Source organism: Alnus glutinosa, chromosome 5, assembly GCF_958979055.1.
Source record: "Alnus glutinosa chromosome 5, dhAlnGlut1.1, whole genome shotgun sequence".
Lineage (NCBI taxonomy): Eukaryota > Viridiplantae > Streptophyta > Magnoliopsida > Fagales > Betulaceae > Alnus > Alnus glutinosa.
In genome coordinates this window covers 12,134,993-12,162,378 of record NC_084890.1, presented here as the reverse complement: position 1 = coordinate 12,162,378, position 27,386 = coordinate 12,134,993, and the positions used below count along the sequence as shown (strand labels likewise).

Below are 27,386 nucleotides of genomic sequence, written 5' to 3'. Positions count from 1 at the left end.
CATCATCAACGTTTCTGTACATTCTCCACATTGTTCAATGCAATATTTCTTGACATGATTTTATCATGTTGTTTGCTAACTTTGTTTGTTTTATCATTCGTAGGTGTTGCAGTTCAGGTTGATACAGTTGATCATGACCATGGAGCTGCCCATCCGGATGAAATGAACATGACCGAAATAGATAGTGTGGGCAAATCTACACCTTTTGAATAGTTGTATTCATAATTTCATAACTTTATTAGAAAGTAACTGGTACTAACTCGAGGTTGTTTGCTTTTTATTATTGTAGCTTGTGTTTTGATTTTCGAAGGTTGTGTTTGATTGCTTTTTGTTAATGTAGCTTGTGTTTTGATTTACAAATGTTACATTTAATTGTTTTTTGTTATTATAAATAGTATTTGAAGTTCGACTTTGTGAGATGAAATTAGAAAAAAAATTAACATAATATATTTTGTTTAGAAAAAAGTTAAATAACATATGATTTGTTCTTGAAAAAATTAGAAAAAATATAATTTTTTATTTGAAAAAGCAAACACCATAGCAAGTAAAAAATGCTTTGTACTTGCATCCAAACTAACCATAAGGGTTTATAAATTTTGAATTTTGGTATGTGGAAACAATAATGGCGTGGTAATTAACCATATTACTAAGTCAATTTTCCAACATATCCCAATAAATCCCACTCACACGAGCCTCTAGGGTTAGTCCCAACTTCACAACTGGACAACTGATTCTCAACTCGTACAAGCAACTTCACAACTGTAAGCCCTTTCACGAAGTGATTTAAGGCACTGATTGGAGGTTGTAAAGGCCATCACTGTTTCATAATGGATGCTAGAAATATCATCATAATTAGATATTATACGTTGTATACCGATCTTATGCATTTTAACAATCCTATGCATTTTAACAATTAGAATGTGGTGTGGCTATGGGTTACTATTATAGTAACGTGCAAATTTTCACGTTCCAATTATAGTAACTTGCAAATTTGCACGTTACTATATATTAACGACAAAAATGGCACGTTACTATATATGGCGTGCAAATTTTCACAATATTATATAGCAACATCGAAAACTTACGCGTTACAATAATTGGAACGTGTTATATTTACACGTTACTATAATTGGAACGTGTCAGATTTTCACGTTACTACTCTAGTAACGTGCATATTACACCGCATTAGTATATATTCGAATTTATATATACTGTTAAATTTTTGTTTCAAAATATATGTTAGTAACGTGTAAAAGTTAGTAGGTTACCAAATTGTAACGTATAATGTTTTACACGTTACTATCTTGTAACGTGTATTAATTACACGTTACTAGACAGTATCGTGCTAGTTTTTACAGGCCACTAAAGTATTTAGTAACGTGTATATTTATATGACGTTACTAATTTCAGTAACGTGTTAATTTATGCACGTTAGTAATGTCTAATTTTTTTGTAGTGAATGTTTTAAAAAATAAATGCAACTTTTAATTAATACTATGTACATATTTTTGTATATTCTACGATTTGAACTCTAATTAACTCTAGTTTAGTATTTATGTAGCATGCATATATACGTATGGCTAGTCTAGAGTTTATATTTGTGTAATATTTACAATATAGATATATATAGTATATCTACATTAAGAATATATACTTGTTTTAATTAATACTATATACATATTTTTTAGTATATATATACATAATGTATATATAGCATTAACCCTAGTTTAGTAATATATATATATAGACGTAGGGTTAGGGTTGTGTACTACACATATAAAACATATACTTAGGGTTAGGGTTGTGTAGTACACAAATCTCGTATAAGTCATTGTATAGTATATACATGTGTTAATGATATATTTTATATATTGAACCCTAACCCTAGTTTAGTGCTATATATAATATATATACACGTATAGTTAGGGTTTAGATTTGTGTACTACGTACACATATAAAATAAATGCTTAAAAAAATATATATTTCAACTTGGAAGTTAATACTATGTACATAATGTATATATATAATTTATATACCCTAACCCTAGATTTGTGCTATATATAGATATATATTTAAACCTTCCACTTTAACAAATTAATACTTCTTTAATTCAACATATATATATATATATATATTTCTGTATATTTTATTTATTGAACTCTAACCCTAGTTTAGTACTATATATAATATATATAATTAGAGTTAGAGTATATATATTATATACGTAGGGTTAGGGTTATGTGCTACACATATAAAACATATACTTAGGGTTAGGGTTGTGTAGTACACAAATCTCGTATAAGTCATTGTATAGTATATACATGTGTTAATGATATATTTTATATATTGAACCCTAACCCTAGTTTAGTGCTATATATAGTATATATACACGTATAGTCAAGGACGGAGCCAGAAAGTATTTTGAGTAAGGGCCAAGCTGTCAAGGCATAAATTACAAATAAATTAAAATAGTGGTAGGGGTCAAAGTATGAATAAAAAATATATAAAGATTGAAGATGTCATCAACATTGGCATTTGAATTTTGTGATTTTTTCTTTTGAAAAAGTCAAGTATTGTATTTAGCTTTCCTATCATCTACAAATAAATTTACATGGTTATATTGGAGTCTTTAAAAAAGTAAGAAAAAATATTTGTAAGTTAGCATGCAATTAACGAACTCACATAAAGAACAATAGAATATAATAGTTTTCACATGTCAAATTCTTCAATTAATTTTTTAAACTTATAAACTATAATAACAAATATTCTCAATATTTAATAACCATAATATCCTAATTACAATACCACTTATATTAGGAATTGAGCTTAGAAAACTAACCTAAAAAAATACAACTTGAGTTGAGTGATTTTACACTGCCTCTATGTTACAAATTAAGTATTGTTCTGTATCGTAAAAAAAAATAGATTAAATCAACAATTTTCAAAAGTTTATCTTTACACAGTACACAAAACAATTAACAAGTAAAAAAAAAAATATACCTCCTATCGAGTAAAAAAAAAAAAAAAAATGAAAAAAAGTACTTTGTAACCCTTCAAGACAAATCTATCGCTAAACAAATCACAAAAGTCACTTTCTAAAAAAAAAAAAAAAAAAGGGACAAATGCACACCTCACACAAAACACAAAGAATAGTTTTTTAGTCTCTAGAGACTTCCATAAACGTAAAACAAAAAGAATAGTTTTTTTTTTTGGAAGAGAACCCCTAAACACTTGAACCACACTCAAACACAAGTTCAAGTTGGTAACAAAAAGCCATGATCCATCAACAGTTATCATCATTCATCATCAAAAAATATGAGTACAACAGATTATCGTGAGTCCGTGAGTAAGTGAGTTGTTTCGTGAAGAGCCGAAGAGGGGTGGTCCGATGGAGTCTGGAGAAGAGCCGAAAAGGTATTCAGAATACCTATTCTTGTTTCATTTTATTTTTTTATTAAATATTTTTGTTTCAGACTTTGAGTTGTTTGGTTGGAATTGGAAACGCCCCCTTCAATGCTTGTGCTTGCCGGCTTTTGAATTTTGATGTCTACAGACTATACACTAGAACAAATCTATGGATTTGGGCTTTTTTTTTTTTTTTAGGTTTATTTGGTTAAGAAAAAAAGTTAAATGGGTAAGGGCCAACAAATTGAGAAGGGGCCAATGGGCGAAATATCTTTTTTTTTTTTTTTTTGATTTTTTTTTGATTTTTTTTTTCTCATAAAAGTGGAGGGGCAGGGGGGGGGGGCATGGCCCCTGCTGACCCCCCCTCTCCTCCGTCTCTGCGTATAGTTAAGGGTTTAGATTTGTGTACTACGTACACATATAAAATATATGCTTAAAAAATATATATATTTCAACTTGGAAGTTAATATTATGTACATAATGTATATATATAATTTATATACCCTAACCGTAGATTTGTACTATATATAGATATATATTTGAACCTTCTACTTTAACAAATTAATACTACTTTAATTCAACATATATATATATATATATATATATATATATATTTTTTTTTTTTTTTCTGTATATTTTATTTATTGAACTCTAACCCTAGTTTAGTACTATATATAATATATATACTTAGGGTTAGAGTTTACATCCGTGTCATATATATTCCTTTAAGAATATATGGCAATTAACTTCCATGCAATACTATATACATAATATTGCACATATACTATTTGTTAAAAAATAACCCTAGATTGGCTGTATATAGCATACGTAGGCTTAGGGTTTACATTAACTTGTGTACGTCTTATGTATACATCTTGGTATTTTATACTATAACTAATTAATACTATATAGTTTATTTCAACTCTCCACATTTAGTCAAATCTCGCATAAGTCATTGTTTATCTTAATACATGTGTTAACGGTATATTTTATATATTGAACCCTAACCCTAGTTTAGTGCTATATATAGTATATATACATGTATAGTTAGGGTTTAAATTTGTGTACCACGTACACATATAAAATATATGCTTCAAAAAATATATATGTCAACTTGGGGGTTTATACTATGTACATAACGTATATATACAATTTATATACCCTAACCTATATTTGTGCTATATATAGATATATATTTAAACCTTATACTTTAACAAATTAATACTACTTTAATTTGTTATATGTACACTTTTTTCCGTATATTTTATTTATTGAACCCTAACCCTAGTTTAGTGCTATATATAATATATATACTTAGGGTTAGGGTTCACATCTATGTCATATATATTCATTTAAAAATATATGCAAATTAACTTCCATGCAATACTATATACATAATATTGTACATATACTATTTATTAAAAAATAACCCTAGATTGAAGCTATATATAGCATACGTAAGGTTAGGGTTAGGGGTGTAAATCCGGACCGGGTATAACCGGTCGGGAAACCGGAACCGGGAATTAACCGGCTCCGGGAAACCGGGAAACCCGGATCCGGGTACCCGGTTACCCGGAGTTGGAGCCGGGTATTAATGGTATGAAATCCCGGGTATATCCGGGTACCCGGCTCCGGGTACCTTAGTTAATTAAAAAAAAAAAAAATTATCCTCCTACCCCTTTACTCTAAAATTACACACGGCTCAAAGAAAAATTTAATGGCTTATGAAGGGTTTTTTTAGTCTTTTTAGTACCTGTTACCTGCTGCCCTGCCCACTTGCCCTAAGTCCCTCCTTTTGTCTCCTTAGTCCTTATGAGTTACAGCCTTACCCTGTTACCCAAAGTCCCAAACGGCCAAACTCCAAATTGCAGATCGTACCGCACGCCCGCACTGCCGTCTGCCACTGCTGAGTTGCTCCTTGTGCCTCCCACTCATTGCCTTGTTCACGACGTTCAGCCCATTGAAGCTCCTGCAGAAATCATCTCCTTCACAGTTCACGGCTTCACGACGTTCAGGCGGTTCAGCCGACGACTTTCTGCCCATTGAAGCTCCTGCAGAAATCGTCTTCTTCACGGCTTCAAGACGTTTAGCCGACGACGGTTCAGCACCACAGCCCAGAATCTTGAATCTTTGAAACTTTTGTAAACTATTTGTCTATTTGAGTTTCTGACTTTCTGAGGTTTGGCTTAATAGGTGGCTCGTGCTCGGTGCTTTGCACTTTGCAGCTTCGACATCTTCTATTGACTATTACTTCTCTTTTACGGTAGCCTCAAGCTCAAGTACCTCAAGGTATGGTACCCCCTTGTTTGCTTCTTATTCTTTATGAAAAAAAATGCTATCTTTGGTTGGATAAGCGTGAATTGTTTTTGAGCAATTAATTTCTTTAGCATCAGATTTCTTGGTTTTAGAGTTAAGCCCCCTGTCACTAAATGTAGATTCAATCTGTAGTTGATAGCTCACTTTTGAACATCCTTTGGCCCTAAAGCTACTTGAAATGTTGTCCAAATTGTCATCTCCAAGACTCCAATAAACCAATGAACCTTTCTGCCTCATTGAGATTTGTTTGGACTTGCCGTGACATGAATTTCTTTGTCTGTGCAGAAGTCGCCAAGTCTTTTTTTATTATTTGATTATGATTATGTTTTGACAAAATGTAATTACACAAACATATTTAAGGAGATTTTTAATGTTAAGATGAGTTCAGGACCTTTGCGTTGTGTTTACAAAGGATTGTTTTGTAATTTCTTAACAATGGCTTCAAGAGAAAATTTAGTTCCTTGATATTTGGAGAAATTAATAAAACTCACTGGTATAAAAATTATTCATTTAAATTTAACAAAGGTTGATCTATCTAGATTATAGCTAAATATCTATTCCATTGGCTTGGTGATGATAATCTTTTGTTGTGCTTTATGGAATAACAATCTTGTGCTTCTTTTTGTGTTTGTTTTTCTGATGAATACATATGATGTTCTGGCCATGTTCTTTGTGAGAACAAATATTGGAAGATATTTAGTATATTCGATATACAAGAGAAGGAAGTTTTCTGAATTTTTCACATAATTACAAGGCTGAATCTTTATGTGTTTTCTGAATTTTTCTGAAGTTTTCTGAATCTTTATGTGTACACAATATCACAAAGTTGTTTTATATTATTATGACTCTTAATTGTTTGGTTAGTACTATTAAATGTAATACTGTTTTTACTTTTTATGCTCCAACTAGGCCTATTATGGAAAATGTCAATGAGTCACAAGACAAGCCTCCAACTACAGATGTTGAAACCTCCTTGCAAACAGAATTGGATCCCTCAAAAAAAAAATCACAAGCTGTGAATCGGTCAAAAGCATGGTTGCACTTTACAAAAGTGGAACCAATTGACAAGGAAAACCCTAAGGCATCATGCAATTATTGCAATAGGAAGTTAGTGTGTCACTGGAGACATGGCACTTCGTCTTTAATGAATCACCTTACCTTTAACTGTCCAACTTCTCCACTTAGAAATTTGGAAAAATCCAATGTACCCAAAGGTCAAACTCTCTTGCAACAGTCATTTAAGAAAATGTCAGAGAGTGGTAGTTGCAATACCAACCAGTTGGGATTTGTGAAGTATGATCCGATTAAAATAAGGAAGTTGGTTGTTCAATATATCATTAAGGAGGAATTGCCTTTTAGGCATGTGGAGAGTTGTGGGTTTAAAGAATTGATGAATGGAATTGAACCAAGGTTCAATTTACCATGTCGCATTACTCTACAAAAAGATTGCATGAAACTTTATGAGGAAGAAAAACTTAAATTGAAGGCTTCTTTGAGGGGTAAAAGAATTTGCATTACTACTGATACATGGACATCTCTTCAAAATTTGAACTACATGGTTGTTACCGCTAGTTACATAGATTCTAATTGGAGAATGCATAAGAAAGTAATTAAGTTTAACTTGATTTCAAGTCATAAGGGTGAAAATATTGGAAGAATGTTGGAGAATACATTGATAGAATGGGAGATTGAATTAGTGTTCACTATTACAGCTGATAATGCGACAGTCAATGATGTGGCGATTGATTATATGAGAAGGAAGTTGAAGGACAAGAGAGATTCTATTTTGGGAGGTGAACTCCTTCACATGAGGTGTGCTGCTCATATATTAAATCTTATTGTAAATGAAGGCTTAAAAGGATTGGGTGATTGTGTTTCTAATATTAGGAGCGCAGTAAAATTTGTGAGGTCTTCACCGCAGAGAATGGCAAGGTTTAAAGAATGCATTAAGTGTGAAAAAATTCAATGTACGAAGACAGTTTCTCTAGATGTTCAAACAAGATGGAATTCTACGTACTTAATGTTGAGTGCGGCTGAGAAGTATCAAAAAGCTTTTACTCGACTTGGGGAGGAAGATGGTAATCCTTTTGTTGTTCCTAGCTATGATGAGTGGGAAAATGCTAGGGCATTTGTGAAGTTTTTGAAACCTTTTTATGAAGCCACATTGAAGTTTTCTAGTTCAATTCATGTCACCTCCAATGCATATTTCATTCAACTTTGTATTATTATAAAGACATTGTCTGATGGGTGTATGAGTTGTAATCCTATCCTTAGTGCAGTGAGTTGGGATATGAAAAAGAAGTATGAAAAGTATTGGGGGACTATGGAAAAGATTAACTTATTGTTGTATGTTGCTCATGTTCTTGACCCGCGTACCAAGTTGAAGGCATTACAATATTACTTGGTAAAATGCAGTGGCCCTGATTGGGCGAAACAAATCGAGACAAATGTGAAAGACCTTTTGAATCGTTTGTGGGAGCAATACAACAAGTTATATGGGAGGCGTTTGTCTAACATTGATGCGGGTGTGGAAAGTTCAACTGTTACTTCTATAGATGTTAGTATTGATGATGATGATGAAAATACACTTACAGAGACAAAATATATGAAGAGTTTCATCAAACACCTTGAGGAAGAGAACAACTCGGAGTGTATGTCGGAGGTGGATCGTTATTTTTTGGATGGGTGTGAAGCATCAACAAATGAATTTGACATCTTACTTTGGTGGAAGGTTAATGCACCCAAATATCCTATCCTCGCAGAGATAGCCCGTGATATATTGGCCATTCCTATTTCTACCGTTGCATCTGAGTCTGCATTCAGCAACGGAGGACGTATATTGGATCCCTTTAGGAGTTCATTATCTCCATTGACAGTTGAGGCCTTGATTTGCACGCAAGACTGGTTAAAGGGCAATGAAGACTTGGACTATGAGAACTTTATTGAAATATTTGATGAGCATGGTAAATGTTTATGAATTCATTTTAGTTTTCATTATTATTAATTCGTTTTAGTTATTTATTCATTTAACTAATTCATTTTTCTTTTTCTTCTTTCTTTCTTTCTTTCTTTCTTTCTTTCTTTTTTTTTTTTTTTTTTTTTTTTTTTTTTTTTTTTTGTCCCTTATGTTGTAGTTATAGAAGATTGATGGCAGAGCTACAAAAAGTCAGAAACCGGACCATGTTGGGATATGTTTAATATATGTTTATGGACTTTTGGCTATGAACTTTTTTTAATATGTTTATGGACTTTTGGTTATGAACTTTTTTAATATATTTATGGACTTTTGGGTTTGAACTTTTTTAATATGTAATATGTATTATGTTTATGAAATTTTGGATTTTTAATATGTAATTAGAAAATAGACAAAGACCAAACCTTGATAGTTTGGTTTTTGTTACATAACATGCATTTTCCGATCCTGTCAGCGTGAATTTAGTTGTTGTATTTTCCTCGGTTTTTGTTATGTGTCCTTTTGATTGCAGTGTGAATCTGTTCCTCGGTTTTTGTTATGTGTCCTTTGGTCTTGTCTAATTTGTTTTTATTGGACTTTGGAGGGTAAAAAAAAATCGGTTGTGGCCGAACGATTGTCGAATGATCATAACGTTGCAGTTGAGGAGGTGAGGAAGGAATTAGAAGCCCTGCATCCCGATGATGCACATATTGTGGTCTACACCCGTGGAGTTTGGAGGGTTAAGGGAATAATTCAGGTATGGCACCTGTGATACATTTGTTCTGTTTCTTGCTTGTAATTTACTCCTAATTGCAATTTAATTAGTATAAATTTTCAATTTTAAGCAATGATGTTGTAATATAAAGTCATTTGATGCATCGAGCTCACTCACAGAATTCAGTGTTCTTACTTTCTTTGATTTTCTTCAAATATTTATTCACACCTGCAGAGAGAATGAATCTCGTCTAGATGTTGGCAAAGGAGGAGGACTAGGCCGCAACAGTTTACTTATGCTTTATTTTCTGCTGTTTGTAGTAGTTGGAAGCTGATGCTATGGGTGATCGTTAGCTGCATGTCTGTAGTTCTAGTAATGCTTTCATATAAACTCTCTGAGCCAAAATCAGTATATCAAGTTCCTTTTCTTTGTGTACATGGGCAGTATGTGAAATTTTGTATGAGAAGGTGTGGCATTTGGCATCACCTAAATCCTCATTACCCATTTGATTTTCTAAGCTAATTATTCCTTGTTCTGATTATACAGTGCATGTGATCAAAACATTGGCATCATGTGTCCAAGCGTCTTCCATCATCTAAGTAGCTTTATGCTACTACCTTCTAATTCTCTTGGTCTAGAGTTCACTTTTGGCAGTCCAAATCTCCTAAATCATGTCTGAGAGGAATTTTGCAGACAATAGCATGTTTTGTATTTTGTACATGTTTCAAACTCACTTGGAGGGACGGGGCTAAAAGGAGCAACTGCTGCCCTGCAAGGTATTAGCTGAACAAGGGCTGAGAAGAAGGTGCTTGGAGTTGGGATCACACTAGCCATCCCACTTTTAATCTTTTATGCCAACTATGTTATTGATCTCTATTGTGTCTTGAAAAAGAAATGTAGACAATGTGATTGGTGTTGCTGATGAAACAGTTATCAAACTCAAATCTCAAGATTTCAATTCAAGTTTTATTACACGTAATTGTGATTTCTTTACAATGGATTGGGTTATTTGTTACAAAAATTAATTTTTTTAAAAAAATATAACACCCGGACCGGGTAACCGGGTCCGGGCCCGGGTGTTAAATGTGAAAAACCCGGGGACCCGGAGCTGGTTCCCGGTTTTTACCCAAAGCCCGGGAACCCGCTCCGGGTTTACACCCCTAGTTAGGGTTTACACTAACTTGTGTACGTACTATATATACATCTTGGTATTTTATACTATAACTAATTAATACTAATTAAGTCCTTATTTATCTTAATACATGTGTTAATGGTATATTTTATTTATTGAACTCTAACCCTATTTTAGTGCTATATATACTATATATACCAACATATATATTTTATTTGCACTTTGGAAAATTAATACTACTTTATATATACCAACGTATATACTTTTTTGAGTGTGTTTTATTTATTGAACTCTAAAGTACCGTATTCTAGTGTTATATGTGGTAGATACATTTAGGGTTAGGGTTTACATTCGTGTAATATTTAAATACTTAAAAAAATATATGCCAAATAACTTCCAATTAATTTGCATATATATATATATATAATATTCTACATAAACAATTTATATACCCCAACCTTAGATTTGTACTATATATAGTACGTGTACATATATATAGTTAGGATTTACTTTTGTGTACTATAAATATATATACATTTTAAAATTTTTCACGTTAAAAAAATCTGAAACTACTTTAAATATTTAATTTAATGAACTCTAACGTACCCTAGTTAGTTTAGTGCTATATATAATATATCCACTTAGAGTTAAAGTTTAGGGTTTAGGGTTAAGTGCGTGGTTCAATATATATTATACTTAGGGTTAAGGTTTATGTAATATATATATTAAATTGAGCTTAGGGTTTAGTGCTATAAATAGTATACTTAGGGTTAGGGTTTAGTGCTATAAATAATATACTTAGGGTTGGGGTTTAGGGTTTAGTGCTATAAATAGTATACTTAGGGTTAAGGTTAAGTGCTATAAATAGTATACTTAGGGTTAGGGTTTAGTGTTATAAATAGTTTATTTAGGGTTAGGGTTTTGGATTTTGGGCTTAAGGTTTAGGGTTTATTGCTATATATAGTATACCTAGGGTTAGGGTTTATTACAAATACATATTATATAATATATAATATTTTAATTTTATTAAAAACCTTATATATTGACGTGGGCAAGTAACCCGTGGTACAATAGCCACGTGTTTTTTGCCCATGTCACACAATCGCCCAATAGCCACGTGGCATTGACCATGTGGCAAACTGTCCACGTGGCAGTAAGCCACGTGGGCAGTTAGTGGCCAGGTGGCGCGCATGGGACATTGCGTGCGCCACCTTAAAATTTAAAAAAATAAAAAATAAAAAACCAAAAAAAATTTGAAAAATAATATTATTAAAACGGATAGCTTCCTCAGGAAGCAATCCATTTTAATATCTCTCTCTCTCTCTCTCTCTCTCTCTCTCTCTCTCAACTCAACCCTTCGGCATCCCCTCCAGCGACCCACACCACCGTCCGTCCCCTCTTTCTCAAAATCTCTCTCTGAAAATCTCTCTCTCTCTCTCTCTCTCTCTCTCTCTCTCTCTCTCTCTCTCTCTCACTCTAAGCAAGAAGTCCCACTATCCGGCAACTACCTTTGGACGTCAACACACCAGCCATTGGGCCAAACGGTATCTAGCTCTCACTCTCTCTTAGCTCAGTTCCCTCTCTCTCTCTCTCTCTCTCTCTCTCTCTCGATTTACATGCAGTATGTTCTAACATAATTGTTTTTTTTTCCTCCAAAAATGCAGGTACACAGGCAACCATCGATCCTTACACTACGAAATCCACTGTGAGTAATTGTTTTCAGTTTTGTCTTGAATTTTTTGCTATACCTTTGTACATTTTATTGATTTCTTTGTGATATTTTCTAATTCATTGATTTCTTTGTGATATTTTCTGATTTTTTTGGGCAACTAGTATGTAGAAAAATGTAATGTAAACTTGTATATTTTTTCTATACAAACCTTTTACCGTCCACCATTTACAATACTATTCGTACTAAAAAATTTAAAACAAACGTCATAAATGTGAATAATGACGATTGACCTTTTTCTCTCATTTTTAACTTTAACCGTTGATGTGAGGAGATTACAGATTTATGAGAAGCATTTATTACAATTTGCTTTAAAAAGAAATTTAAATTTCTCACATGGTCCATATTTAAAATAATATGCAGAATTAGTAGTTAACTAACATCAATCTTAAACAAGTGTAATGACTGCGTCCGAACATTTTTTTTTTTAAAAAAAAGTTTAATTGTTGTTGTGAGCAAGTTAATCATGATTTACGGTTGGGCTATGAACATGGATGAATTGGACTGTTTTTGACATAACCACAATATTATAAGAAGAATTTTCCACATATGGATATTTAAATAATATGCAGAATCAACTATTGAAAAAATTAAATTCTATTAAAAAAAAAAAACAGTTGAATACAAGCATCAAATTTAAACAAGTGCAATGACCACATGTTTATCAATTTATTTGTATATTTTTTTAAAGTTTATTATTGTTGACATGAGACGGTTCTAAAAATTTTAAGGTGCTATAATCGTAGACGAATTTCGGTATATGTGACCAAAATAAAATAAGACCAAAATTTTCAACCTATACATATTTAAAATAACATGTGGAATAATTTATTTAAAACAAACTTGAAATTCAAACAAGTTCAACAACTACGTTCTTACCTATTTTTTTTTTTTTTTGTTTTTTTCAATTTAACTATTTATGTGAGAAGGTTTTCAAAATTTAAAGGTACTATTAACGCACAAGAATTTCGGTATATTCGACCAAAATAAAATAAGAACAAAATTTGACGACATATGCATATTGAAAAATAGCCCGTGGAATAATTTGTTTAAAACAAACATGAAATTTAAACAAGTTCAACAACCACGTTCTTACCTTTTTTTTTTTGGTCTTTTCAGTTTAAATGTTGATGTGAAAAGGTTTTAAAATTTTTTGGGATAATTGCACCGTTGGTCCCTGTGGTATGCCATAATTATATTTCAGTCCCTATGGTTTAAAAAGTGCATGGGAGGTCCTTGTGGATTACAATAATTACGTTTTACTCCCTCGGTCGATTTTCCGTCTACCAGTTTGACAGAATCTGTTAGCCCTACACGTCAGCGCCACGTGTCGCCATCTTAATGGCGATACGTGTCCATCTTAATAAAAATATATAAATTTATTAAAAAAAAAAACTTATTTTTTTAAAAACAAAAAAAGAAAAAAGCCAGGGCCCAAGTGTTTTAAAAAAATAAGTTTATTTAATTATTTTTAAATAAATTTATTTTTTTTTTATTAAGATGGACACGTGTCGACATCTTATTGGCGACACGTGGCGCTGACGTGTAGGGCTAACAGATTCCGTCAAACTGGTAGACGGCAAATCGACCCAGGGAGTAAAACGTAATTATTGTAATCCACAGGGACCTCCCATGCACCTCTTAAACCATATGGAGTGAAATATAATTATGGCATACCACAGGGACCAACGGTGCAATTATCCCAAAATAGATGACTAAGTATCTTCGAATAGATGACCAAGTATTTTATGTCGAAGATGAAAGGAACCCAGATTGGGTTTGTGCTGTGAGGACTAAACTGAGGAACGTGTACGACGTTGGTCAAGGTGTAGGGAGTCATGATGCAGGCGCACCCTATCACGAGTGCGAGCCGCTCGTATTAACCACTGGTAACCTATATGATATGAATGATGAATTCGAGCACAACAGGCCTGATATAGATTCGATTGAAGTGACCGTTGAATGAATAAATATTATTTGCTCGTACAATTCACTTAAATTCAATTACAAAATTTGTAACATATAGTAATTAATATGTGCGATCATTTCAAAATGAATAAATCTCATTGTCTAATTTGCATATTCCTTACTAATATATAACTGGGTAATTATACTTTTAACGTGTTTAATAATTTGTCTAAATTTGTTCACAGGTTTCGATGGACCAGAGACCTCGTCCTTGTGCACATCGGGAACCACGCATACCCGTGCCATCCATGTCCACGTCCACACCCTAAGGGTCACTGTATACTACGCCGCGGCCACACCACCCAAATGGCGCTTATAGACCATTCATGCCGGGTACGACAAGGTACTAGCCAGATCACGGGTAGACAGGCTTCGCTGGATATTCTTGTTCTCCATATTCTATGCCGCTGACGTTCTCACAGCTAGGGATCACCTCACCGGGTCATGTGGCTCGATGCTGGGGGCGAGAGGGTCTTGATGGGATCAGTCCACTTTGGGCTAATATGCTGTACAATCCGTTCCCCTGGTATGGACCCGTGCCATGTGGTTCTGATAGTGAGACGCAGGACTACGGGCTCCCGCTGACCCAGCCGGGCGAGAGACAGATGCAGGCTCCAGGGGAGAGCCAGATGTCGACTCCAAGGGAGAGGCAGATGTCGGATCCGGGGGAGAGACAGGGCCCATAGCTGGGGGAGAGTCAGGGGCCGAATCTGGGGGAGAGCCAGATGCCCAATGAGGGCGACTTCGTGATGTTGGGTCCCGATCAATCGCCCTCGGATAGCCTTCATGATATGCCTTCAAACGATGACGACCAACAGCCGCCCCCGGAGGAAGGGGTTGGCGAGGAGCGTGCAGATGACCCAGCGACCCAGCGCATAGAGCCTGACTAGATTCGGTTGTTGGGTAAGTACATATTTATACATCATTAAATCCCATATTATATTACCAATTAATATGAAGTTCGAAATAACATACATCTATCATTGTTTAATATAACTATTTTTTTTATTATATTAACTTAAATATTTTATTTTCTTTGGTTATGGTACAATCCAGATGGGAGCATCTACTATGAGGTGGTCAGGGACCCAGAGAGGAATTGTGTGCTCTCGAGGGGGAAACAGATTGTATTGCAGTACAATGCCGCAACACAACCCGTATGACGAGGCTATAATTGTTTTAGGCACCAGATAGGAAATCTGGTGAGGAGCGGGTCCTACATACATATGCGGGACGAATGGGCGATGGCAGATAAGCAGCTTAAGAGGGCTATGTGGGAAGCGTTAATGATATTTTTAAGAAAGATGTTTCAATACACATTGGTATTTTGATTAATTAATTAATTAATTATTTAAAATTTAGGGTTATGTTTTTGTTGAACTTATAAACTTAATGTTTAAATTGCATGTGCAGGAGGGGTTTTATCCCCCCGTATTTGTAGATGAGCGCAAGGCACAACACCAAGCGTTGGCTGATATTGGATGTAAGCACCGTTCATGGAAGCATTCATTTAAAAAAGAGCTAGATATTCGAGACGGTGACACGCTCGAAAGTATACGTGCAAGAGTGCCAGACAAATTTTTAGATAAGTATGACAGAGCAGATGTGGAGCACCTGCTGAGGGATTGGTGTACTGAGAAAAAAAGGGTACGCAGGTCTTTGATTGTATTAATATTATGTGTATTTTCAATAACTGTTCAATTAATTTATGTCTCATTTAAGTGTGTCAATGCTTAAATATTGTAACGCCCCGAATTTGAGCCAGCAAATTCGTAAGCAGAAACCTCCGGTTCCCACGTGACGTTACTACATCAGAGATAACCCTCGCAGCGGAATATATTTTTATTCTTCTAAAGACTTAGGAATCGATAGCATAACACGTTAGAGCTGACTGAAATACCTCGATGCGTTTATAAAAAGTTACTTAGGTTTATCTTTACACGCCATTTGCACCCTAGGTGCATTAAAATAAGTGCCACAAACGGCACATATACAACATAAAAATACACCAAACAAAACATCGTCATAATTATTACAGGCCTTGAAATAAAACACATATAAATATGCCTAGCAATTTCTAAGCTAGCACATATAGCTACAGCAATAGTTTCAAAAACCATTAAAACAGGCATATGAGTCCATGCCTTCGTCTTCCAGATCTGCATCAGCAACTATGTAAATATGACGTCATCATATTTACATAGACAAACAAGTGAGTCATCTATTTTCATATCTAAGTCACCATCAGATCAATAACAGTTCATAAATAGTATAAATGCAAGAGTTGTATGAATATACATCGTAGTAACCATTTAGTTTGTATTTTATGATCATCTTTCTTCAGACCCCTCGTTCTAGGTTATCAAAACCCGTTCACGTCCGTTGCCTCCCACTTAATGTCTTACCTGTTTTTACTGGAATCCTACCGGTCCCAGCATTAGTTATATATTAGAACTTCGGACTCGCACTTTTTAGGGTTCACTGATGAGCTTTACCTCCCCTTTGCTACTACATCAGCTTTGGTTTTTTAACCCCCCAAGTCAACTGATGTACTGGCTATCTTATCAGCCGTTATATTTTATTAGACACAACATGCTATGCATAAACAACCACATGCAATAAGCACTCAACACACAGTCCTAATGAAACATAGAATCATTCCTCAGTAAGTACATCCATACTTACCCTCCTTCGTGTAATTTCTTAGCTCCTTTTCTGTCATAAATAAATATATATATACAAAGAAGACATTATATTCATCAGTCCTTTTTCAAATATTAAAACTGTTTATTTTTACATCCATTCATTCATCGTTTTTAGTCCTTAATATTAAAAGGTGATTACTTAAAGGAATAGGGAAATTAGAGGCATAGTCACTTTGTAGGAATACAATAAATTATAAAATAAATACGGGGGATTAAACCACTCCGTAGTAACACAATAAATGATAAAATAAATACAGGGGATTAAACCACTCCGTAGTAACGCAATAAATGATAAAATGAATACGGGGGATTTAAACCACTCCGTAGTAACGCAATAAATGATAAAATAAATACGGGGGATTTAAACCACTCCGTAGTAAGGCAATAACCAAGTGAATAAATACGGGGGTTCTTAAACCAACGCCGTAGTAACGAAATAAATAAACAAGTAATAAAATCGAATAATAAGAAGGAAGTGTCAAGATTTACTTACCAATTTGATTTGGACAGAAAAATGACTTCAAGAACACCAAAGTGGTGGTGTGGTAGATGGAGAGAAAATGGAGAGAAAACCAAAGCACAAAGCTTTCAAGAGAGTTGTCTAGGATTTGTGTGGAAAACAAGGAGCCTTGCATGCTTATTTATAGGAGAATGAATGGTTAGGATCAAGTAGATAGGTTTTGATCCAATGGATGAGAATTGGTGCATCCAATGCAAGTGAGTTTCATCATCACTAAGGTAGTGCATTTGCATTATCATTAAAGAAAATGAAATTTAAGCCAACTCTTTCTCTCTCATTCATGATGGCTTGGCCACTAGGGAGATAGTGCACAAATTAGGAGAAGTGGGTGATGAGTTGACAATCAAAGGAAGTATTAAGTAATGCTATATGAATTTTCGTCCAAATAGAGACCAGCTTACTCTAAGCAATGTTTTGATGGTCAAAACTACTCCGATCGCTGTGAAATTTTGAGGGTAGATACATGACGTCAAGACGAACACTTTCTCTTTTTGGTTCAACTCAATCCGAGTTTGTTATGACTTAGTTTTGGTCAATCAAAGTTTCTGGTTTACTTTGACAAGTTAAAACAAGATATTGTTTAGACTACTTTCATTTTATGGTTACTCTAGATTCTATCCTAGACATCTATTTATTCTTTCATCATGAGAGGGGGAGGGAATAAAAGTAGTGGAATGTTGCACTAGGTGTTGAATCATTATATCCTCTACTAACATATTTACTCATCTAACACACATTAATTAATGGCATTCTTTAAGGTATAAAAATAGGTCTTTCACATGTTGAGTTGGGTGATGACTCATGTAATCATCATGATCATAGGAAGATAACATGTGATAGATGTGTTGGGTTTGTGGATAGCAATTGGAATGGGTTGGGTTAAGTCCAAAGATGGCCCATTAATGAATAATGTGAATTTCCGTCCAGAACAGGGGTCGTATTTTTGACGGATGTTTTCATGGCCTTAACGATGTCTAAACATCATGAAATTTGGAGGGGAGCTAGAGGACTTCAAGACGAGCGTTTATAATTTTGAATCGACCAAAACGGAGTTTGTTTGACCTTGTTTCCGTTATTCCAAAGTTTAAGGTCTGTTTTGAGTTTTTTATCAAATTGCAACTATAAACGTTTCTAAAAACAGAGATACATTATTTATTTTCATAAATAATCATAGTTATCCTTTTGCCTTATTAAAAGTGTTTTAAAATTAATTTAAACCATTTATAATTTATGTCTTAAAATCTGGGGCGCTACATTCTTCCCCTCTTAATGGAATTTCGTCCCCGAAATTCGTAAACTATGCTTCGCATAAAGTTTACCTAATGGAAGTTTTAGATCTCAAATTCTTAAGTCTAGCGTCACAGATTTTTATGTGAAGCATCTAATTATTAGACATGAAAAATAACCAAGTATATCGCACCGTGTGATAATTATCAAATATAATATTTTAAGCTCATTATAACAAGAAGTATAATAGATCAAACAAATGTGTAGCTTGAAGAAGGAAAAATATTCATTTCTCATTATAGGAAAATTTCTTGTACAACATTTCTCTTTTGTGATGATGTTTTCTGATAATCATGGTGGAAAGCTTGCCAAATGAGAACATGGAAGCCTCGAAGGTGAGGAAGGTGGGGAAGGTGAAGAAAGCAAAGAAGTCAAGGCAAGCAATCAGGAAAGGATATGAGCGCGGTACTCATATCGTAGTGCTCTCTCTCTTCTGTCATAGATCGCCATCACCGGATTGAGAGTAGATGCCAGAAAATTTTATGGTGATGCGAAGGAAGAGAAAGATACTTCATCTCAGAAGCATGATCAAGGATAATCTTGCTTCTGGATGACATGATCAAGAATAATCTTGCTTCTGTGTTTATGAATCTGTTTGTGATGCTGCATTTTTCTAACTATAGGTTTGGAAATTTGGTTATCGAACTACATCTTCTTTCGTAGGAGGCGATGATAAGTTCAGACTAGAAGGAAAATTTGGCTCTCAAAGTGTGAAGGGTTGAGAGCTCAAGGGTGTGCTTTGCAAGAGAGAAGACGAGTGAATTTATAGAGGAGATTTGAGAGGGAACGGTGCGAGTGGTGCCGACAGTGGATCGTAATATCTCCATCCCTTTCTCGGAATGCTCATCCAGCTCTATCTCGAGATGCTCTTCCAGCTCTGCAAGGTGCGAAAGGTGCGGCGAGAAATCCGGAAAAGTCATTGGGTGAATTCGGAATTCGAGAAGGTGAAAAGGGTGAAAGCCGAAAGGAAAGAGGGTTCGCGATTCGAGAGTTGTCCACTAGTGGTAGTGGCAGCTGCGCTCCGAATGACGTTGATTAGACTGCGTCTCATTCACTGATTAAGTTCTCTTTTCTTCCTTCAGATCTTTCGAATAACCGCTTCATTTCTTTCTTTTCTCCATCAGGTCCTTTGAGGAGTATCATCATTTTCTTAGTTTTCCAAAAAAATGGCTTCTTCATCCTCTCAAAATAATTTTGATCTAAATACTGCGCCTGTAGTACCAGAAATTTGGCGTCCATTGTTCTTGTCTCAGAGAGGTCCTCTTCTGACTAATGACTCTGTGATGCTGAGTGATGCAGTAGCTGCATCCGTAGCTCAAGGCATCATGACTCCCCGAGATGAAAAGTTGTTGGCGGATAGGACTGATGCTCAAGCCATCAATGACTCTTTGGCTTTCAGTATTCAGGGCGCTTCCTCTGTTGCAAATATGGCTCGACGTTTGCAAGTTCGAGGAAATGAAATTCAAGCACTGAAAGCTCAAATTTCGACTTTGCAGCGAATGTATATGGACTTTAGGCGAAGGAATCGGGTTCTACAGCAAGAGAATAAAAAGCTGAAGAAGGTGGTAGATTCGTATGAGAAAGACTTGGGAAAGAGGTATGCTGACTTGGAGCAGAACACCAATCGCCTCCGAGAACAACATAGGGATCTCTTGCTCGCAGTCCAAAACCTTAGGGTTTTCCGCCCAGAGGCTTAGCCAGGTATTCTATTTGATCTAGAAATTTTTATTTACAAAAATAATAACTAACTGCAGTATTATGAAATACCCGCAGCTATAAGCATACCGAATTCTCCGGGAATGGTGCGGAAGAGGTCCTATTTGCGAGTCTATTGTTTTCTTTGAATTAAAAGCAGTCAATCTTGTAAGGAAATACTATCTTCACTTGGGTGTTTGGTTTTTATATAGTACTATGATCTATTTATGGGCTCGACATACTGACTATAGTATGTATTCACCGCTACTACTCACAAACTATTTTAAACACAATTACTACTGTAAGAGTTATTTAATTAAAAATTCTACTTCATAAATCACGAAAGTACTAAACGTACCTACTTCAAGGTGGCTCATGAGAATAGGTACGGGTATTTGTTCTTTATCTCTTCTTCTAACTCCCAAGAAGCTTCTTCTACTTCATGGTTCTGCCATAGCACTTTTACCAAAGGTATTGTCTTTGTCCTCAATTGTTGCACCTTCTGATCCAAGATCTGCACTGGCTTCTCTTCATATTTCAAATCCGCTTGAACTTGTAAGGGTTCAAAGTCTATCACGTGTAAGGGGTCGTGCACGTATTTTCGTAGTGTGGAAACGTGAAATACGTCATGTACACCGGCTAGGCTAGAGGGTAATTCAACTCTATAGGCGACCGGACCTACGATCTCTGTCACTAAAAAGGGACCAACATACCTCGGACTTAGCTTTCCCTTCTTTCCAAACCGCATGACTCCTTTCATCGGTGATACCTTCAGGAAAACTTGGTCACCAACTTCGAATTCTAGCTTGCGTCGTCGTGTATCAGCATAACTCTTTTGGCGACTTTGCGCGGCCAGCATCCGCTTTCGAATTAGGGTAATTTTGTCTTTAGTATCCTGGATCATCTCGGGTCCTACTAGCTGTCTTTCCCCAACTTCATCCCAATATAGTGGTGATCTGCATTTCCGTCCATAGAGCGCTTCGTATGGAGCCATTCCAATAGTTGCCTGAAAACTATTGTTATAAGCAAACTCAACTAACGGTAAATATTGAATCCACTTACCTTTAAAATCCATCACGCAAAGTCTCAACATATCTTCCAAAATTTGAATAGTTCTTTCCGATTGGCCATCGGTTTGAGGATGGTATGCCGTGCTAAGAGTTAGCTTTGTCCCCATTGCATCTTGCAAACATTGCCAAAAACGAGAGGTGAATCGTGCATCACGGTCAGATACAATAGAAGCAGGTACTCCATGTAGTCTGACAATCTCTCTTATATATAATTCTGCTAGCTTGGGAACAGAGTCGGTAAATTTGATAGGGATGAAATGAGCACTTTTTGTAAGTCTGTCAATAACAACCCAAATAGCATCATGCCCATTGAGTGTTTTTGGCAAACCTACAACAAAGTCCATTGCAATTTGATCCCATTTCCATTCTGGCACGTTGAGAGGTTGGAGTGGACCCGCTGGTCTTTGGTGTTCTGCTTTCACTTGCTGACAAGTGGGGCATTGCGCCACATATTCTGCGATATCACGCTTCATTCCCTGCCACCAAAATCCCTTTTTCAAATCCTGGTACATTTTCGTGCTTCCCGGATGTATGGTGTACCTAGTCTTATGTGCTTCGTTGAGTATGTCTCTTCTCAATTCTGCATCATTGGGTATAACAGCTCTGGCATCACCTGTTCTTAAAAGGTCATCTTCTGTGAAATAGAAACCTGGAGCTTTACCCAGGCTCGTCTTTTCCATCAGTTGTTGCAACCCTAGGTCGTTCTCCTGAGCAATCTTAATTCTGTCAGCAGTTAACGGTCGGATAATAAGAGCTGCTAGGTTGGCATCCTTTACTCTTGGTGCCACATCCAGCTGGATCATTCCCAATTGCTTGGCGAGTTGATTAGGGGTAGGCGGTGAGTTTGTTGATACACCCAGCGATTTCCTACTCAAAGCGTCTGCGACTACATTTGCTTTCCCTGGATGGTATAGAATATAGCAGTCGTAGTCTTTTAACAATTCTAACCACCTACGCTGCCTCATATTCAATTCTTTTTGAGAGAAGATATATTTTAGACTTTGATGATCAGTATAAATTTCTACCTTCTCACCAAAAAGATAATGTCTCCAAATTTTTAAAGCATAAACTACAGCAGCTAGTTCAAGGTCATGAGTAGGATAGTTCCTCTCGTGGTCCTTTAATTGTCTAGAGGCGTAAGCTATAACTTTATCTTGTTGCATGAGTACGCACCCTAGTCCTTTAAGAGAGGCATCACTAAAAACTACAAATTTCTCAGACTCTCTTGGCAGTACAAGGACAGGTGCAGTTACTAACCTCTTTTTCAGCTCTTGAAAGCTTGCCTCGCACTTATCGTTCCATTGGAAATGAGCATTCTTTTTGGTGAGGGCAGTCAAAGGGCCAGAAAGATTGGAAAAACCTTCTACAAATCTTCGGTAGTAACCTGCCAATCCGAGAAAGCTGCGGATTTCATGGACGTTGGTTGGCCGTTCCCAGTTGACGACAGCCTCAATTTTGCTAGGGTCAACCGCTATTCCGTCTTTTGAGATAACGTGCCCTAAGAATGAAACTTTCTCCATCCAAAATTCGCACTTCTTGAGTTTGGCAAAAAACTGCCTTTCCCTTAGAACATTTAGTACTGTTTTCAAATGCTCCCTGTGCTCTTGATGATTAGTCGAGTAAATTAAAATATCATCAATAAACACAACTACGAACAAATCGAGGTACATATGGAAAACACGATTCATTAGATCCATAAATACTGACGGTGCGTTAGTCACCCCAAAAGGCATGACTCGAAATTCGTAATGTCCATACCTCGTTCGAATCGCTGTCTTTTGCACATCTTCTTCCTTTACCTTAAGTTGATGGTATCCCGATCGAAGGTCGATTTTCGAGAATACCTTGGCTTCCTTCAATTGGTCGAACAAGTCGTCAATCCTTGGCAGAGGATATTTATTCTTTATGGTAACGCGGTTTAATTCCCGGTAGTCTATGCATAGTCGCATAGCCCCATCCTTTTTCTTGACAAATAGTACGGGTGCTCCCCATGGTGATACGCTTGGGCGTATGAATCCTCTGTCCAAAAGTTCTTGGAGTTGTTTCTTTAGCTCTTTCAACTCAGCGGGCGCCATGCGATAAGGTGCTTTGTGAATGGGCTGAGTTCCCGGGATCAAATCGATGGTAAACTCAATTTCACGATCAGGTGGCAATCCTGTCACGTTCTCAGCAAACACGTCTGGATAATCGCACGCCACTGGAATATCTTCTAATGTACGTTCAGCTTCTGGGTTTGCCGTCACATAAGCTAAGAACGCTGATGCTCCTTGTCGTATATCCCTTGAAGCTTGTATTGCGGAAAGTAGTGGTGGAGTGGCTCGCATACGAGATCCATTGAATTTGAATCTTTCAACACCTGGCAATTGAAAAACGACTACCTTCTCTCTACAATTTATGCTCGCATAATATTTTGATAACCAGTCCATGCCTAGGATTACATCATATCCTAGAGATTTAAATACTGATAGATTGATGGGTAGGTTCCTTCCTTTTATATTGATTGGACAGCTCTCTACTATTTTATCGCATACAACTTTCTTTCCCCCAGGGGTTTCAACCGTAAGACTTTGCACTAAAGGTCGTGTGTTAACATGACATAATTTAATGTATGCCTCAGAAATGAATGAATGTGTAGCTCCTGAATCAAAAAGAGTACACGCAAGGATACCAAACAAAAAGATGGTACCTGTCACAACATCGTTAACACCTCGTTCTTCTTCTTCGTCTTCCTCAATTGGAGTTAAGGTATACACCCTTGCTTGGGCGGGTTGCCTTGGTGGGACGTTGTTTCTTGGGAGTCGGGATCCCTCCGGGGCATCTAGTGGACAATTCCTCCTGAAGTGGCCACGTTGACCACACTTGAAGCAGTTTGGTTCGCTAGCCTCGCACTCTCCAGCATGCATCTTCCCACACCTCTGGCATAAAGGCACCTGATTCCTTGTTGTAGGAGGGAAATTCCTCTTCTCAGCTGGCCTGCTTGCAGTATTAAGTGCAGGTCGTTTGAATGGGTATGACACCTGCGATGCTGCTCGCCTCTTCAATTCATAGGCGGCGGATGATTCACGCATCCCCCTTTCAGCAATTGTTGCTATATCCACCAATTTAACAAAGTTTCTAATCTCGTGGCACATGACTCTTTCCTTAATCCGAGGATTAAGGCCATTCTCAAAACGTTCCGACTTTGTTTCTTCATCTGGAATTATGTTGAGGCCAAATCTGGATAATTCAATAAACTTGGCAGAATATTGCTCTACCGTCATTGTGCCTTGCACCAGATTCTGAAATTCAATGGCTCGTATCTGTCTTTGAGCCCTTGGAAAGAAACGCCCATTAAATTCTTCTACGAACCTATCCCAAGGGATAGCAACTCCATGTCCCAACTCTATTCTTAAGAGTCCTTTCTTAGACTTCCACCATCTCGAAGCTTCATCAGTGAACCTTAGTATTGTATAATTAACCTTTTGCTCTTCAGTACAGCCAAGGGTCTCATGCAACAATGTGATATCCGAAATCCAGGCTTCAGCCGCTAACGGTTCCTGCATTCCATCAAATAGACGAAATTGCTGGCTAGCAAAATCGCGCATAGAACAACCTACTTGTGCCTCTCGACCGGCAGGTTGTGGAATTCTGGCTACCACTTCGGCAAACTGTTTAGTCGTTTCGGCCATAAATTGAACTAAAGCCGAACTCACTCCATCATTAAATGGTGGAGGTGGAGGTGGGACTTCGTTATCACGGTTGTTATGACGATGGTTCCCATAGTTTCCGTTACGTCGAGGTGCCATAAATCTGTACTATCGCATCAAATTAATCACCAAAGTAATAATTAACTTAAATACTACACAATACACTAATCACATAGATACATATTGATTAGCTACTTAAGCCTACCATTTTCAAATTCTTACAAAGATATTACACACAAAAGTTATTATAAAAATTGTTTATTTTACTTATGGCTCCTGTGTTATTCTTAGACATCTAGGGTCAAGCCTAACGGTCCTCAGAGCAAACTGTAACTTACCCAAGTTATAGTATGACACTGACTGTTCACTGGGCCGCAGAACAACTGCTCTGATACCATACTGTAACGCCCCGAATTTGAGCCAGCAAATTCGTAAGCAGAAACCTCCGGTTCCCACGTGACGTTACTACATCAGAGATAACCCTCGCAGCGGAATATATTTTTATTCTTCTAAAGACTTAGGAATCGATAGCATAACACGTTAGAGCTGACTGAAATACCTCGATGCGTTTATAAAAAGTTACTTAGGTTTATCTTTACACGCCATTTGCACCCTAGGTGCATTAAAATAAGTGCCACAAACGGCACATATACAACATAAAAATACACCAAACAAAACATCGTCATAATTATTACAGGCCTTGAAATAAAACACATATAAATATGCCTAGCAATTTCTAAGCTAGCACATATAGCTACAGCAATAGTTTCAAAAACCATTAAAACAGGCATATGAGTCCATGCCTTCGTCTTCCAGATCTGCATCAGCAACTATGTAAATATGACGTCATCATATTTACATAGACAAACAAGTGAGTCATCTATTTTCATATCTAAGTCACCATCAGATCAATAACAGTTCATAAATAGTATAAATGCAAGAGTTGTATGAATATACATCGTAGTAACCATTTAGTTTGTATTTTATGATCATCTTTCTTCAGACCCCTCGTTCTAGGTTATCAAAACCCGTTCACGTCCGTTGCCTCCCACTTAATGTCTTACCTGTTTTTACTGGAATCCTACCGGTCCCAGCATTAGTTATATATTAGAACTTCGGACTCGCACTTTTTAGGGTTCACTGATGAGCTTTACCTCCCCTTTGCTACTACATCAGCTTTGGTTTTTTAACCCCCCAAGTCAACTGATGTACTGGCTATCTTATCAGCCGTTATATTTTATTAGACACAACATGCTATGCATAAACAACCACATGCAATAAGCACTCAACACACAGTCCTAATGAAACATAGAATCATTCCTCAGTAAGTACATCCATACTTACCCTCCTTCGTGTAATTTCTTAGCTCCTTTTCTGTCATAAATAAATATATATATACAAAGAAGACATTATATTCATCAGTCCTTTTTCAAATATTAAAACTGTTTATTTTTACATCCATTCATTCATCGTTTTTAGTCCTTAATATTAAAAGGTGATTACTTAAAGGAATAGGGAAATTAGAGGCATAGTCACTTTGTAGGAATACAATAAATTATAAAATAAATACGGGGGATTAAACCACTCCGTAGTAACACAATAAATGATAAAATAAATACAGGGGATTAAACCACTCCGTAGTAACGCAATAAATGATAAAATGAATACGGGGGATTTAAACCACTCCGTAGTAACGCAATAAATGATAAAATAAATACGGGGGATTTAAACCACTCCGTAGTAAGGCAATAACCAAGTGAATAAATACGGGGGTTCTTAAACCAACGCCGTAGTAACGAAATAAATAAACAAGTAATAAAATCGAATAATAAGAAGGAAGTGTCAAGATTTACTTACCAATTTGATTTGGACAGAAAAATGACTTCAAGAACACCAAAGTGGTGGTGTGGTAGATGGAGAGAAAATGGAGAGAAAACCAAAGCACAAAGCTTTCAAGAGAGTTGTCTAGGATTTGTGTGGAAAACAAGGAGCCTTGCATGCTTATTTATAGGAGAATGAATGGTTAGGATCAAGTAGATAGGTTTTGATCCAATGGATGAGAATTGGTGCATCCAATGCAAGTGAGTTTCATCATCACTAAGGTAGTGCATTTGCATTATCATTAAAGAAAATGAAATTTAAGCCAACTCTTTCTCTCTCATTCATGATGGCTTGGCCACTAGGGAGATAGTGCACAAATTAGGA

General features: G+C 36.1%; 2 long non-coding RNA genes across 2 annotated transcripts; both read right to left on the bottom strand.

Moving 5' to 3' along the window:
• Positions 1-16,106: 16,106 nt before the first annotated feature.
• LOC133869737 (uncharacterized) lies at positions 16,107-17,523 on the bottom strand. The gene is made up of 2 exons (XR_009900508.1): positions 17,417-17,523; positions 16,107-16,933 (listed from the first exon to the last, which is right to left on the bottom strand). It is a non-coding gene; the product is annotated as an uncharacterized LOC133869737 (long non-coding RNA).
• An 8,205-nt stretch (positions 17,524-25,728) lies between these two features.
• LOC133869694 (uncharacterized) lies at positions 25,729-27,145 on the bottom strand. Its single transcript, XR_009900501.1, has 2 exons — positions 27,039-27,145; positions 25,729-26,555 (listed from the first exon to the last, which is right to left on the bottom strand). It is a non-coding gene; the product is annotated as an uncharacterized LOC133869694 (long non-coding RNA).
• Positions 27,146-27,386: the final 241 nt, after the last annotated feature.